At 47.5% G+C, this 16337-nt stretch overlaps 1 protein-coding gene across 6 annotated transcripts in view; it reads left to right on the top strand.

The window, feature by feature from the left end:
- The first annotated feature begins 521 nt into the window (after window positions 1–521).
- The window catches only part of LOC140693508 (uncharacterized), a 234737-nt gene continuing 218921 nt past the window's right edge, over window positions 522–16337 (top strand). For 2 of the 6 annotated variants that reach the window (XR_012069262.1, XR_012069261.1), the window contains exon 1: window positions 530–713. The gene's annotated coding sequence lies outside the window, so the exon portion shown is untranslated. Of the gene's footprint in view, window positions 714–1041; window positions 1319–5198; window positions 5474–16337 lie in introns of those variants that run through there. The other 4 variants (XR_012069272.1, XR_012069271.1, XR_012069269.1 and 1 more) reach the window with 4 other exon arrangements.

Here is a 16337-nt window from a genome sequence, read left to right as displayed (position 1 = left end):
CAGGAGGGATGGGGACTCTACACCAACACTCAGGCAGTCTGCTCCTTCTGGGGCTCTGACATTTTACCTCCCGCTCCCTGCCAGCCCAACATTTGGGACAGTGGAGCTAAGGCAGAGATCGTGCCTGCCTGTTTCCCAGCGTGTAAAAGGGGAATATGTACTCTTCCCAAGGTAGTTCTGAGAAACAACACCTGCGGGTGCTTGGTTCCCTGAGCAACAGTAAACCTAGCTCCTTGTGGGGGCAACGGGTATGATACCCGTAGGGTTTCTGCAGAGACCTTAGCTGGAGGGCTGGGCCAGGGACGTAAAATATGAGCTGTGGGCAATGACGGGTAAGAGAAGGGTGTATAGGCAGGACTGCTGCCTCCTTCGGGGTGCCACAAGAGGTAAAACGCTTTCTCCCCATCTCTGTTACTCCCCTCCCAATTCCAGATAACTGCCTTCCCTCTGCTCCTCCTGTCCATGTGTCTCCCTCCACTTTTCCCCGCCTCCCCTCCTCCTCCCCTATTCTCCCTCCCTCGGTTCCCCTTCCCTCTCAGGACCCAGAGCGGATCGCTGGCCCTCCTGCGCATGCGCAGTTGCTGCCAGCTGGACCGCGGGTTGGAAGCTCCAGCTCCGAGCCGGGGATCGGCCCCAATGGCTTCTCAGCTCTGTCGCCCTGTAGGCCTTTGGCTACTGCCTGGGGCCGGGGCCTCTGGCTGTGGAAGTGCAAGGTGAGGGGATATCGGGAAAGGGGTGAGGCGGCTGCGGGAGGGCGGTCGGCGTGTCACAGCCCCCCAGGGCGCCAGTCAGCGTGTGTTCAGCTCGATTGCTCGGGCCAGACCCCTCTGCCCGCGCCACCTGCCCCGGCGCACCGGCCACAGCTGCCCAGGTCCAGGTGTGCCCCTGCCGCCTCTTGACCCAGCCGGGCTCCCCTCAGTCCGCGGCTGGCATCCGCTTCCCCTCTCCCGCCGGCGAGTCCTCCCCTCCCGGTCTTCCTCTCCTAGGCCGCCGACCCGTCCCCACCACTGGGCGGGCTGTGTCCCGGGCGGGCGGGGTCTGCACACCCGGACGGGGCGGGCGGCTTGGGCTGGGGCTGGGGCTGGCCTCCGAGCGGGGCTGCAGCCCGCGTCCCCCACCCCGCTCTCCCTGCCCCGCGACCCCGGGGCTGCCTTCCTCTCCCTTTCCCGATCCCTGAGGTCCAGATTAGCGGCGTGGGCGCTGCTCCCCAGGCTGAGAGCCCGCGGCTGTAACTCCCAGCTTCTCCTGGTGGAGTCGGGAAAAGGGAGCGGCAGTGCTGAGGGAGCTTCTGTCTCCTTGATCAGGATTTCTGCCCCAGGTAAGTACCTTGAACACTTTCAGGTGTTATGATGGCGGTGCTTGTTGATGTCACATGTTTTTATACTGAGAGGGATTACAGTGGTGAAAGCAGGGCTTGGTTCAGTTAAAAATGAGCTGAAGGCATGAGGCTGTCTCATCCTCCATCATTCACTCTCCCAGGGTGAAACGTGAAACCGTCGATCTTAAAAAGATACTTATAGTCCGTAACTAGTCCAGCCCAGCTACTGTGTGTTAACAGGAACAGCACAACCTGAGGCGTTGGAGACCCAGGGACATTGCACTCCTAAAGAGCTCCTGGCAAAATCTGGTTTGTTTTGTTTTTTTTTGTTTGTTTGTTTTACTTAAATTGTGGGACAGACTAGTAGTATAGAGGGAAAAATAATTGGCATGAAGGATTTTTTCATATAACAGCTTTATTGTGATATTGTTCACACACCATGAAGTCCACCCACTTGAATGTTACAATTCAGCAGCTTTTAGCATATTCACATTTGTGCAACCATTATTATTCCAGAACGTTTTCATCACATCAGAAAGACCAGTTGAAATGCATGACCTATCCACCCCTTCCCAGTGGTGGTTCTAAAGAAGTTTCTTGGCTGTTCCTGACCATAAATTAACTTGTTACATTCCATGAAATATCTGGGAGGAATTCTAATCAGAATTGCAATGAATCTGTCTATCAAAGCAGGAAGAATTAATGTCTTTGTGGCATAAACTTCTTCTACACATGAATATATCTGGGACCCTATCTTTTCATCTGTCCAGAGCCAGGCCTATGGGAAATCCTCATTAATTCTTGGGTTTGTGAATGATGAGATTCAATACATCATTAGATGGAACTGTAGCCTTTCACTGAAGAGAAAAGTAACCTCGTAGAAGCCAAGTGATTCTCTGATGGTTAGAATGAGAGACCGCCAGTGGACTTGGTGCTTGCAGAGTTCTCCACCACCTACAGCTAAGGGGATTACCGTGTTCTTTTACTTTTTTTTTTATGGCGTTGCTTTTATTTTTACTTATTATATAAAATTATTTTTTATTGAAGTGTTGTAAATTTACCATGTTAGCTTCAGATGTACAGCAGAGATTCAGTTATAAGCTTATGCATATGTATATAAATGTTTTTCAGATTGTTTCTAGTACAACTCATTACAAGAAATTGAAAATAGTACCCTGTGCTATATAGTAGGTCCTTGTCATTTATTTTATATTTATTAATGTGTATCTGTTAATCCTCCCTTTCCTGCCTGCTAACAACAGTTTGCTTTCTATGTCCATGAGTCTATTTCTAGCAGCACCGTTTTTGCTAGCAATATATGCTGGTTGGCTCTTTTCTGTTTCAGTAGTTCCATCTTATGTGTGGGCATTTTTCTTCTGGTGGGCCTGTGTGTGGTTTGCACACGTGATAATAGAGATCTGTATTTGGGAGAACTCCAGGCCTCGTGTAGTCCCTCGTATGGAGCGCCCACTGAACTGATGCTTGAACTTGGAAAAAAACAGTAAATGTTGGAATTTCCACTATGGTTGAGACTTCCAGGTTTCTATAACCTCTTTAGCCCACCTAAATTTTGGCTGCACCCAATACTGGATAATTTGGTGGAACTTCATGGTATGGTGGTGTAGAGACAGGGCCTTGTATGCTTCTTCTCTTTCCTTTTTCTAACAATCATTTTCCTGGGCCTTCCAGGTACTCCCCCAGAAGGGCCCAGGGCTGGCTTGGTGCTGCACTGAGGCAATATTTGTTAATAAGTCCCTTTCCTCATCTCTTCTGAGCCTCCATTTCCTTCTCTACACAATGAGGGCTTAGACTAGATAAGTGCTTTTCAGTTTCTTTTAAAGCCATGTTTCCTTTGAGAAACAGAAAATTCAAATCTCTCCTCCCATCACAACCCTTTAGATTTTGACACGTCCTCCAAGGAGTCACATAGCTCTTTGTGGTAAATTGATGTGATTGTGATTCCACGTGGCACAGAAAAGACTCTTCAGAGATTTATTGCAGGGAGAGGGCAGGAAAGGGGCAGTATGTCACACTTTCTTGTGTGAGCACTGGAGCAAAGGCTTGGGTTTAAATACAGTGTCTGATGTGGCATCTCTCTAATCTTGCACAATGTGATAAACCTCTATCCCTAGTTTCTTAATGTGTCAAGTTGGGGTGGTAATGTTTTAAGGCTTTTGTGAAACATTATACACATAAGCCATTTGTGTCTCGGTAGATACAAGACCTGCTAGAGAGTCGGAATTTCTTTAAAAATACATATATATTGTCCACATCACTCTGTCTGTGTGTATTTTGAAGTTCCTGGAGGGTGAGGGTTGAGTGTAATGTCCATCGTGGGACAGGTGGCCCATGGGTCTGTGTGCCTCAGATTGCCCCCTCCTCCCCAGTCCTCTTCCTCTCAGTCCAGGATGAAGTTCCCTAGTAGATTTACACACAGGTCTTGTGGAAATGGCTTTTCATTTTATTGTTTCACCAAGGAGGGTTGCCATCATGATCTCTGTGGTCAGGTTTTGGTGACCTGAAGGCTATGCAATTGGGGATTTCTATTTTATAAAAAGAAAAAAAATTACAAATACAAAATTAGACCTAGGTTGGTGGCAGGGGCTTTTGAAAGTGGGGACCATTAGCTTTTTTAGCTTCAGGTGCAGTGGCCTCTGGCCACGAGGACACATCCTCATGCTCTGAATTTGGAGGGACCAGTGGGTTCAGTGGGAATATTTACTGAGTGCATCTCATGGGCTGCGCATTCTCTTATTTGTACTGTGTGTTCCTTATTTGAGATGGTGAGCTGATTTAAACTCAATAGCCTCTTTAAAATAATAGACTTTTTATTTTTAGATGTAATGTAGATTCCCATGTAGTTGTAAGAGATAATATGGAGAGGGCCTATGGACTCTTTGCCCAATTTTCTTTAATAGTTCCATCTTGCAAAGTTGGGGTACTATTCATTCGTGACTCACTAACCCTTTTAGGTTTGTGTTATTGCCCTCATTTCTATTTATGAATAAACTGGTGTTGAGAGAAGCACACAGGTCTGCCCAGGTCACCCACGTGGTTAGTGAAGATTTGGGTGGAACGTGGGCATGGCATTTCCAAGCAGTACCATTATGATGGTCTGTGACAGGGAGCAGCATTCACTTTGCTTGTTTATTCATTCATTCAACAAACATTTATTGAATAAACTCTGTGGGTCAGATGCTTTCATAGGGTTATCTGATTCTTCAGCAGTATGGAGAATCAGGTAATGTTTTCTTTTTCTTTTTTTTTTTTAATATGAGAAAAATATCTCTGAGAGGTTATAATCTCCCCAAAGGAAAAATAGCTCATAAATGAGGGATAGTACATTTGTACAGTTCCTTCTTCTTATGCAAATGGTACCCTAGGCATTTTACATTTGCAAACTTCCATAATCCAGATATATTCTTGTAAGGCAAGTAGTTTTTTTTTTAATTGAAGTATAGTCAAGTTTACAATGTTGTGTCAATTGCAAGGTGGTTTTTTTTTGAATTTTGAATGGAGAAAATATTTTTTGAGGGGGTTAATTAAGTTTATTTATTTGTTTCATTTTTCTAAAATGAGGTACTGAGGATTGAGCCTAGGTCCTTGAACATGCTAAGCACGTGCTCTACCACTGAACTGTACCCTCCTCCCCAAAGCAAGTTTTCTTACCCATTATTCTGCACCTTAGGAGTTCAAATAAATTGGCGTTGAAATCCAGATATTTTGATCCTACTATGGTTCTTTGCATTATATCCTGCTGAGGGGTGGGGAAGCAGTTCCTTTATTCATTCATTTATTCAGCAGTTTTGAGCACCGACTTTGCATCAGGGCCTGCCTAGGTGCTTGGAAACAGAAAACAAGAAATGATCCTTTTCTGCAGGGGATGGAAGCCTAGACCAAAAGCTGGGTAATGTGATCTGAGCTTCAGTAGCCATGTGCAGACGCTGAGGACAAACTTATCCCCGATTTGCTTGGACTTCCCTTGCCTTCTGGCTGGTGCACACCAGGTCGCCGCATCCCAGTGAGGCCCGCAGCCCACAGCACAGTATGTACATCGATTTACCCTCCCTTCTCGGCAGCGCCTGCAACATGAACGCCCCTGACTACATGCAGTGCGCTGAGGACCACCAGACTCTCCCGATTGTGGTCCAACCCGTGGGGATCATCTTAGAGAATTTCTTTTGCATCTATAATGGAATCTCCTTGGTGAGCCAGATCAGACCGTGCGGCTCCCAGTGGGCACTCTGTATCTACTATAGGTATCTCTATGCGCCCGAGAATGGATGGAGTGACTTCCAGACCCACCGCAATGTCATGGGCCTTGTCACCATTACTGACTGCCTCTTGGCCAAGACCTTCTAGAAGCTCCACGCACAGAGGAGCTGTATGGCACCACGCTCTACGACTCTCAGCTCTTTGTCTTTGTGCTGTATGGGGAGGTGGCCGAGCAGCCGCACACCGACGTGGCCTTCAATCTACGAGGACTGCAGGGTGGTGGAGAAGAGGATCGACGACTTCACTGAGTCACTCTTCATCTTGCCCAAGTCCAAGTGGCTGGATGGGGACCCCGAAAATTCTGGGGAGAAGACCCCCCTCCTCTACATCCTATTTGAGAAGGAGGACTTCGTGGGACTGGACACAGACAGCAGGCAAGTCAACCTGAAGTCCGGGCCACCCTGGCTGTGTGACAGATTGCTTCCCTACATCCAGAATGGGATCATCAAGGAGGAGGGCTTTCTTGTAGCCAAGGCGGGAAGGAGGTGTAGCCCGCCGGTTTTCAGACGTTTAAAACTAAATCCGCCTTTGTTTCAGAGAGATCCTTTTAGGGTTAGTGTGGACACTTACTCCCCTCTTTCAGCCAGGACACTTGGGGGGACCCCTGGAGTTGCTGTCCAATAGAGTAGCCACAGCTACTGTTGTTAGTAGTGCTGGGGAGGAGGCCGGTCTGAGCTGAGATGTGCTGTAGGTCAAATGCACATCAGACGCTGAAACTTGTCTAGTAAAAAGAATATAAACTATCTTGTTACTTTCTATATTGATTACACGTCAAAATGATAGTATTTTACATACAGTAGAATAAGTAAGGTCTGTTCTTAAAATCAGTTACTTGGTTTTTTTTTTTGTTGTTACATTTTAAACGTGGCAACTGAGAAACATTATTTACATGACTCTCATTTCATTCCTGTTGGACAGCCTGTCCTGGGACAGTTTCATCCCTTTGCTTATAAATGAGACTCTGAATCCCGAGACGCAGAACGAGGTGCTGGTTGAGCTCAGGGTGGAGCCGATGTCTCCTGCCTCCCAGGCCCAGCACCAGCACGGCTCAGGCCCTCTCCCCTGCCTGACAGCCACCATGCCAAGTTAGGGCATCAGAAACACTGCCAGGGGCTTCCGAATTAGCTCCTTAAGCAGGGAAAGGCATGTCACGGTGTATGGGACACAGCAGGGAAAAATTCGTCCTCACTTTGTCCCTGTGATTAGGTCAAAGACCCCACTCTGCCTTGGAAGTGCAGATGATCTCTTCTGGGCTGCCTAACCCCTCACCCTCTACTATGTTTCCCTGTGTATCTTTCAAGCTGTCCCTCGGGCAGAAGAGGGTGAGACGTCTTTGCCGAGAGGTGGTCCCCCTTTACTGGGGAGAGTGAGGTGAGCTGTGTCCCCCCGGCCTACGGCCTCGGGCCTTGAGTCTGGAGAGCGCTCATGGCGGTCCCACAGGTGACGGTCGGAGGACATGGCACGTGCTGCCGGGCCCGCTGTGCAGGAGGGGCTCTGTGATTCTCTGTGATTCTAAGGTCAGATTCTACTTTCTTGTTGTTGGTAAGATGGAGGAGAAGATGCCAGAGAATTGATAAAAAGAAAATCCACACCAGTCCTGTGAATGACAGACACAGGGGATCCGTGTCCCACCTGCGTGTGGTGCCTGGCAGGCTCTGGAATAATTTTCACTTCCTCCCCGGACATTCCTCTATGGCTTAAGGAAGGGGAGAGGCATGTCGTGGCCATGATCTGTACTTGTCCTCACAGGGCCCTGTGATCTACATGCCCACACTACACTTCTGCTCCTTGGAGATGAGGTGTCAGGTTTAGGAAACTGGGCACTGCTGAGGGCATAGCTGCCAGAACCGTGCTACACCAAGGCTGGCTCCGTTCACCTCACCTGTCACCTCCTGTTGAGTCCTAAGGCGTCATTCAAGGTAGGTGCATCGGTGCAATGAAAGCAGGGACCTCCTTCACCCCCTGGACAGACTGGTGGGTGATCAGTGGAAGCCTGGAGCCCTGCCCCAGCCCCACGCCAGTGCCTCCTATTTTGTCATAGGAGGCACTGGTGACATTTTTGCTCAGCAACTGCTTGGCTCTGATTCTGCAGAGCCAACAGAGAATGCCAGCTTGTTTTTGCCTTTTGAAGTCTGCCCTTGGGATTTGGCGGAGTAGCTGGATGTGTGCTTAGCCCATAGTGGTTGACACTGTCACCATTGTTTACCCAGAACCTCGTGTACCAGGCATGGCTGCCGGCATCAAAATACAGCAGCGCATTAAACCTCCCTCCTGGTGGGTCTGTCTGTTCTGGTACCATAAGGGCTCAGCCAGCATCTGAACGTCAGTGAGATAACGTGGCCAATGAGATCGGGTCAAGCACGTTCTCCGCCAGTGACTTTTACTCCATTGTTGCTTTTACTATTACACAGTCATTAATTTTTTAAACAATGCTTTGGTTCAGGAGCAGAACCTAATTCTCCCCTGTTCCTCTTGGTGGGAGTGAGTAAAGTTGTCCAGCTTGAAATGCGACCACATTTTGTAGCTCAAAAGCTGTCTACACGCATCTAGGTGAAGTTTTGGTTTGGGGCGCTGACCACGTTGGGGTCCCCCGGCAGCATCGCTCCCCTCAGGCCCCTGCCTTCCCTGGATCAGGAGGTGAGGGTGGGTCTCACCGTCCCTGCGTCCCTGTCCTCATCACACTGACGTAATTTCTTGTAAATGCTGTCAAAGTCATTTTTGTTCTCGTGTGTTTCTAATTTTGGCTGTTCCTCTATTCCTTTTTCTATTTTCCTTTTTCCCTTATACCACCCCTTGAGCATGTTGTTGGGTCTGAAAATGTGGGCTGTGCACACCCTGCATTGGAATAGCCAGATCGCCCTCTGTGCCGTCTCCATCGCTATAAAAAGCAAAAACTTAACAGTTGCCATGATTCGTATATTATCCTAGTCATCTTATTTTCTACTTTTTTGGAATTTTTGCTATGTTAGCACATCACCCACTGGAGTTTGATATATGTTAAAGTCCTTGCTTTGAGGAACCTGTTAGTTCGTCCTTATATTTGGTAACAAATGCTCTCTTACTAATTTTGTTTATTTGTTTTGAAGAAGTGAGATGCGAATTGATTTAGGCGGCTGCTGAGGGATTTTTTTCATGGAGTATTTAAACTTGGAAAGTCAAATTCTGCAGCACCTTGCTTGATTCTGGCTTTTACACAAACGTGCTCGGCACGAGGTTCCTGGCTGTCGCTGTGTGACGTGCGTGACGGCGCTTCCTGGCCGGCGGTCACTGGTGAGGAAGTGGCCGGCTCGGGGGTGAGCAGCTGCAGGGGACGCTGTTGGAGGAAGCAGTCACCGGTTTTTTGTTTTTTGGTTTTTTTTTTGCATTCACCTTCCCAGTGCCATTTACTTTACTTTGCATTCATAGAGGGGCAGGAGCGGGCCTAAAACCATGCCACTCTTTTGTTCCCTTTATGAGGCTGGTTTTTCTAAGTATCAGGAAAACATTGCCTTGTCCTAAGTAACTGGTTCACTTGGATCTGGTGGACACAGGGACCGCTAAAGGGGACCGTAGCTTCCTCTCTGCTTCAGCCAGTGGGCATTCAGAGCCAGGTCTGTGGTTTGCCTCAGCAGCCGTGCAGGCCTCCCTGCACCGGCCTTTACTTTTACCCCTTTTTGGCAGTAAATAGCTGACTCTGTGTCTGTTGCAGCTGATGTCCACCACTGACGGCCGTGTGGTTATTTTGCGGTAGTGAGTCTCCAACACCCCTGTCAGCCGTGAAGGGACCTTGCATTCTCACCCCGACCCTGGTTCATCTCACCCAGGGAAAGGGCTTGGCCACCACCGTCATGCTGGACATGAGGCCTTGTTTCTCCTTTCATGCTCTGGTCCAAATGTGGACACTTCATCCTTCACTGACTTGGTCTCGCTTGAGACAGTCCAGACTTTCTGAAAGAGTCCATCACATTCTGGGGGGGAACAGAACAGAAGTAAGAGTCGCAAGTAGGAGTCTAGGCTGTCTGGGTTGGCAAATGCAGGCTGGGATCTGTGATGGCCGGTCTGTGCCCTGGAAACTGGCCTTTCCCGTGGCTCCCGAGAGAAAAGGGGTCGGAGCGAGAACAGACTTGCCTGGGTTCCTACCATCCTCATCTGCTCACTGACAGGAGTGTCAGCTAACTAGGAGCTCCCCCAGACCTCGGGCCCTTCAAACCTCAGATCACGGGAGATCCTTGAGTCCTTTTTCTGGTCCTTCTTTGTGAGAATCCAGTGCCTTCTGAGGTGACTGGCAGCAGGAGATGCCTCCCCCTCCAGGGAACTCCCTTCGGAGGACTGTGACTCAGTGCACCTTGCTGTGAGCTTGTGGGTTTCCATCGTGCTCCCTGCAGAACCAGACTTGAGACTGGCTTAGCGACAGAAATAACAAGACTGATTCCAGGGCAGGGCCAGGTGGAGGGAACAGTGGAAATTGAATGTGACCTCAAACACCTAGGTGGGTGCTGGGGCTGTTACTAAAATGGGGAGCCTGGGAGGTACCTGCCAGGAATCGAAGTCTAGAGTAAATGGTGGACATAAGGCCTTTTTTTTTTGACATATGGCATTTTTAAGATGCCATTTGTCATCCAAGTTAGGACTTCCAAGAGGCACTCGTGTCTATGAGCCTGGGGCTCAGGTGAAGGAGCCGGACTAGAGATACACATTGGGATTCGTCATTCTTAGCTGGTGTTCACAGCCGTGCAAGTGGATCAGCTCATCTCAAGAGGTGCAGACTGTGTCTGAGGGGGGGCAGGGCTGTGCCTGGTTTGGAGGAAAGCCCGGACCATGCAGCTTTGGTGTGTCAGTCAGCGGCGTTTGTGATTTTCAGAGCAATGGCATTTATCCTTAAGGTTCTGGGGGGTGGGCAGGGCCACACAGGAAGAAATCTGAAGAGAGGGTTTTGGCCACGTGTGCGCGTCTTGGGACGATCCAGAAGCTGCAGGGTCCAGAAGGGGAAACTCCTCAGAAGCTGGAGTCGGAGTGGGGAGTTGGGAGAATGTAGTCACACTCTCCTGTGATGAAGGGAGGGAGGCCTAGGGAGTCTGCACCCTAGCGGACTCTCTTTCCCACGAACAAAAGGCAATCAGACAGAAGATTTGAGGTAAGAAGGGATGGGCGTTGGGAGAGGAGCCAACCTGGAGAACGGTGGTTGAACAATTCTTGAATAGTCTCCCTGAAACATAGAGTTAAAAAAACCCAGACTCTTAAGAATATTGATAGTGACTGGGGAGGAGGCAGTTGTTTTTCTGACCTCCTAAGGGTAAGGTATGTATCCGGGGATATACAGAAGAATCGGGCAGTCTGTTCCTGGGGCTTCACCCTTACCAGGGGGAACAGTGCAAGTTTAAAGGGGGAGAAGGGCAGCGGAGGGAAACTAGCCAGGCCCCGTGTCACGTACCAGTCGGCCGCCCTACTTGCGTGTTGCATTCACATCCATGCCTCCCAAGTGGGCGGTGGCAGCCCCGTTTTGAAGATTGGGAAGCCTCCTCAGAGGTTTAAGGAATTGGTTCATTTAGCAGCTAGTAAATGCTGTAGCAGGATTCCAGCAGGGCCTTGTCAGACTTCAAGGGCATGTTCTCTCTACTAATTCCGGTTGTACCTGAAATGGTGAAGTGAGTCAGTTTCGGAGCCTTTCAGAGAAAGTACGCTTTAAGTGCCTCAGGACTGTTGCACAAAGCTCAGTGTTCTTTCATGGTTCAGAACCACCGCAGTGCTTTTTGCCCCACAGATGTAAGGTCTTACTCCTTTGACGATGGCGTGGTTGTAAATGACATACAGGTGCAAAACCACACTTAGCAGCTTCTGAAGGGAAACTCTCCTGTTCTCCCTTGATCGGCTTTCTTCCACGGGATGTAACTGTGCTGCAGCTAAGGCCTGAGCTTTCCGTATGGAGTGAGGGTTTGATATCCAAATTTAGCATAAAACAGTCAGATGGAGAAAATCGAAGATGACAATATATTTTGGGGTTTCATTAGACAAGACATACTATCTGTTAATGGCTCATAAAGCTAATGAAATTGAGTACAGAACATTGCATTTCTTACTTTCTACTGAGAGCTGTCTTCCAACATAAGGTTCTCTGCTTTGGAACTTCAGCTCAGCCACTAGGGCGCCTGTCATTGTGTTGGTGTGATTGCATTTACACAGTGCATGTAATCTGGGCTTCCTTAGCCCCAAACACTCCAGTGCAGAATCATAGGCTGTAGCCATCACTTAGTTATACAAATACTTCTAAAACTATATGATACCAAAAAAAATAAATAAATAAAAATAAAGAGAGAGAGGGAGATTGCCTTTATCAAAGTTCCTTTGGATTTTAACTGCAAAGTGTTGTTGAGCAGCTCTGGTTTCCTTTGGATATGAATATATACATTTCTTTGCATGTAACTTGGATTTCAGGCTTGAACACCAAGCTCTTGTTTTCCATGAGCCACAAAAATCATAGCCAAATGACACACGTATGAAACAGTTTATTCTTTTTATCTGAGACAGAATCCTTGAATTTGGGACTTGAGCTGCGACTTTCCTGTTTGCTCTTCCCACCCCTCTTGTCACCTCACTCCTTTTTCCCACGTGGCCTCCAAGAGGTCATGGTCTCATAAGAGCAGGTGGACAAATACCAGTTGGTCGCCAAGCAGTGCTGCTGTAGATGGAGCCCAGCCAAGAGCTAAAGGACATCATCAGGGAGGACTTCCTGGAAGAAATTGGCTCTACATTCAGTTCTGGGGACAGAGTAAGAGTCAGCCAGGGGAAGGAATCAAGAGGGTGACTCAGGTGGCAGGAGCAGCCCGGGTAGAGGCCTGGAGGCTTGTGGGGTGGGGACTCGGGGAGACTGCCCTGTGTGGTCCAGGGTGGTGGGTGACCCTGCTTTGAAGGACACTGGAGAGGGCCTAGGGGTGGAGGGCTTTGGAGGAGCTTGGTTTTTACTAGAACTGACACAGAAGAGGCAGTGAAGGGTGTCAGCAGGAAGTGACCCTTAGGAGAGCAGCTCTGCCTGTCCTTTTGAGTCCCACCCCTTCATTCTTTTATTCACAAAACACGCAATTCTGAGTGTCTAGGGGAGAGGGGGTGGACCCACAGTAGTAAGCAAAATGTACTTGCTTCTTGAGAGCTTAGCAGTGTCAGAAGTTGACTTAGATTAAAATGTTTTATTAACACAGCAGGGCACCTAATCCAAAGTGCGGAGGTTGGAGGGAAGGAAGACTTCCTTGACAAACAGTTAAAATGAGCCTGGAGGCTAGTGGGAAGTAGCAGCAGGTCACGGGGCCCCTGAGGTCACTGGGGACCTGGTACTGAGGTGAGGATGGACAAGCAGGGTCGGGGGTGGGGCTAGAACTCTACCAGGGAGCCTCTGATGGGTTTGAAGTGGGGGAGATGTAATCAAATTTGTGCTTTGGGAAGGCTGCCTTGGCTGTGTGTGTGTGTGTGTGTGTGTGTAGCGGGGAAGAGGGGGAGGGTGTGACCAACTGGGAGGGTCATTAGAAGACCATTCACAGGCTCGGAGGCCACCAGTGGGAGAGGGGCGTCGGGACTGCTTGGGGACCGCAGGGGCAGAGTGGATGCCGGGTTTCCTTGTGTGGAGGGCTTGTTAGCGGGGTCGCTCTAGCGACACCTTGTGGCTGGAAGTAAACAGATGGAGGCCGCCAGGTGGACTTACCTCTTCTCTCCTTCCCTGCCTTGTGTGATGATCTTAGCTCTGCCAACATATGGAACAGAAGAGCTAAGTTCCAGAGTAGCCCAGGACTTTGCTGGGCTCGTTCAAGTGAGAGCAGATAGGATTTAGGCTTGTGTTGAGATCTGTAAGTTAACTTAGCTAGAAACGTCCTGTCTTTTGGATTTTCATAGGGGTAGTAATTCTTGATAAAGATTGCTTTCTTGGTGAGAGGAAATTTAATACAACTGATGTCTTTCTCAAAAAATATCTTATCTTTAAGAAATTTAATATTCAAAATAATAGGAATATTTTAAAATGATAAACTAAGGCTTTCGTGTAGTTTCTTTGGTTTCTGAGTTGATGTGTAGGTAGACCCTTTGCATTACATAATAGCACATCTTTGACAGTATTTAAAGAGCTGTTAGTGAGCGCCCCCAATTTGAAAGCATCATTAAAGCTTGCTCTGAAATAGTGAAGTCATATAGGTCTTGTTTGCAGAAGCCAGATATTTGGTTTATAATCTGCAGCATAGCTCCCTTTATAAAATAATAATAGATTCAAAATTAACAAAGTGGAAAATAATTGATTTTTTTTAAAAAATGAAACATAAACTTTCTTGTGCTATTGTTGCAACTGGAAATTTTGAAAAGAAAAATCCTATTGTAATATCATCTAAGTGAAATACATATATGTCTGTCACATTTGAATAGTAACTGCACAGTGGTTTTTGAAGTCAGGATCATTCCAGCTCAGATACTGGCAGTGATGGTTGCTGGTTTTCAATGGAAGAGCCTAAATTTGCTTTCTTAGCTTTATTCTTTTCTTTTCTTTTCTTTTCTTTTCTTTTCTTTTCTTTTCTTCTCTTTTCTTTTCTTTTCTCTCTCTCTCTCTTTTTTTTTTTTTTTGGGGGGTAGTGCGAGGGTTGAGTAGTGCTGTGCCAGCATGATTTGGGGGCAATTTGTGGGCAGATGTCGTGCAGCAGCAGTGAGATATTTCCATGCATTTTACTTTCCGGACATCACCAGGGAACATGTGTGGTTTGTGCCTGCAGGATGGGATGCTGCAGGACTCCCTGGTCCATCAATGTTATGTCTTGGAGCTGCTCCGGTCAGTGAATGATTTTCTGTGGCTTGGAGCTAATGTGGTCTGATGCAGATGATCAGATGTGTAACTAAAGTACTGTTACTTGAAATAAGAGAAAAGCTAGCAAAAATGTCTCTAAAATACAGGATGAGGGAGGAGAATTGGCTGAGCTGCTTGCAGTGGGGAATATTCTCAGGTGACTCCCTCACTGTGTCTCCTGTCACTATCCCCCACAGCCCTGCATGGCAGTCCTACTGAAGCAACCATGCACTTTCTCAGAAACGCGCTGAATTTCCTTGTGCCTCTGATTGTTCACTTTTTTTTTTGAAAGCACATCTTGCCCTTTGCTTAAATGCCATCCCTGCTAGCCACCACTTACACTCATTCTTCTGGACCTCGTCCATATATAGCTGCTGAATGAAAGAACAAAATGTAGTATCTCCATTTAGTGGAATATTATTCAGACATAAGAGTGAATAAAAAAGAAAAAATAAATAAAGGGGAATATGAAAAAAGCCATCTGCTCTGGGTAGTCCACCCTGACTGCTCAACCCGGCCTTTTCCCTTTGAAACCCCATCCCTTATACCCCACTCTACTATGTTTTTATAGTATTTACCACCTTCTAATAAAGTTTAACATTTTCAAAAAAAAAGAGACATGCTGATACCACTTCAACATGGGAAAGCCTTGATAACAGCACGTTAACTGAAAGGAACCAGACACAAACAGCCACATATTGTTGATTTCAGTGATCTTAGAAATGCCCAGAATTGGCTCATGCAGTGGCAGAGAGCAGATGATGGTTGCAAGGGGCTGGGTGGAGGGGGGTTGTGGAGTGACTGCTAGTGACAGGGGTGTTCTATTGGGGTGATGAAGTGTTCTGGAAATAGATGGTGGTGAGGGCTGCACAACCGTGAGTGTGCAGAAGACTGCTGAGCGCTGTCTCTGGGAGTGCTTGTTGTTGGGGCGGCTTTATTTTGTTCTCATCCTGTAATGTGAAGGGTCATCTTGTGCTGAGACCATTCAACTCCTGTGAGTGGTAAGGCTAAGAGACTTTGCAGAGTCATGTTTCTTTTTTCCCCCTTGCTGAGTGTAGGCAAAAATGGTTTAAGCCTGAGAAAGTGCTCCATATGCAGAAATGTCTTTCAGTTTTGGCTGGTGTAAAAATCTTGTGAGCTTTTTAATCATTTAGGACAGTCTGTAGGGGGAAACAGCCTGTGAAGCCTGGGTGAGACTTGGAAGAGCCGCGCTACCCTCCCAGACACGGGTGGGGATTTCACCCCCATTCAGGCAGTGAAGGGCCAAGACCCGTGAGAGGAGTTGACAGTCATGAATATTTATGTGTATCCGCTGCTTCATCTTGGATATTAATTTCTAGCTGAGTCATTTTGTGGCAGCAGCCTCATCCTACATCAGGAATTTATAGTATCTGCTCTTTGAGGTGAAGAGCTGACAGACTTGATTATTTAACAGTCTATCTTGTATTGATATCTCAGATTCCTTTGTCAACCGCAAAACAGCAGAAATACAGACGTCCTTTAATGCCGATGTGACCTGGAGCAGGTTTAGTTTCTGTACCTCAGTGACCTTATCTGCGTGTGGGGAAGATGATAACAGTGCTTCCCTCAGAGGGGCTGGTGAGAGGAGACTGAGAAGCACAAGTGGAAGACTTACACGAGATGCTCATGAATGACAAAATTTAGTGCTCTCAGCCTGGTGAGGCCTCAGGGGCAGAGATGTCAGAACAGAGCAGTCCTAGCCGGAGTTCGATCCGCATTGTCAGGTTTTATGATCACTATCACCACTGTGGGTTATCAGGTAGTTTTAAGACTTGGTAATATGAATTCATGAATAATGTTAAAGACTAGACAACTCAGATCCGGTTTACATAGTTCTCAAGATTTCCTGTGAGAAATGGATATTTTTTCCCCATCTTAAATCTGAGTGGATTCTCTAAAAAAATTCTGTAGTCCTCCATCTTTTTCCTTTAATTC

This window comes from Vicugna pacos, unplaced genomic scaffold (assembly GCF_048564905.1).
Source record: "Vicugna pacos unplaced genomic scaffold, VicPac4 scaffold_19, whole genome shotgun sequence".
Lineage (NCBI taxonomy): Eukaryota > Metazoa > Chordata > Mammalia > Artiodactyla > Camelidae > Vicugna > Vicugna pacos.
This window is presented reverse-complemented; position numbering and strand designations above follow the sequence as displayed.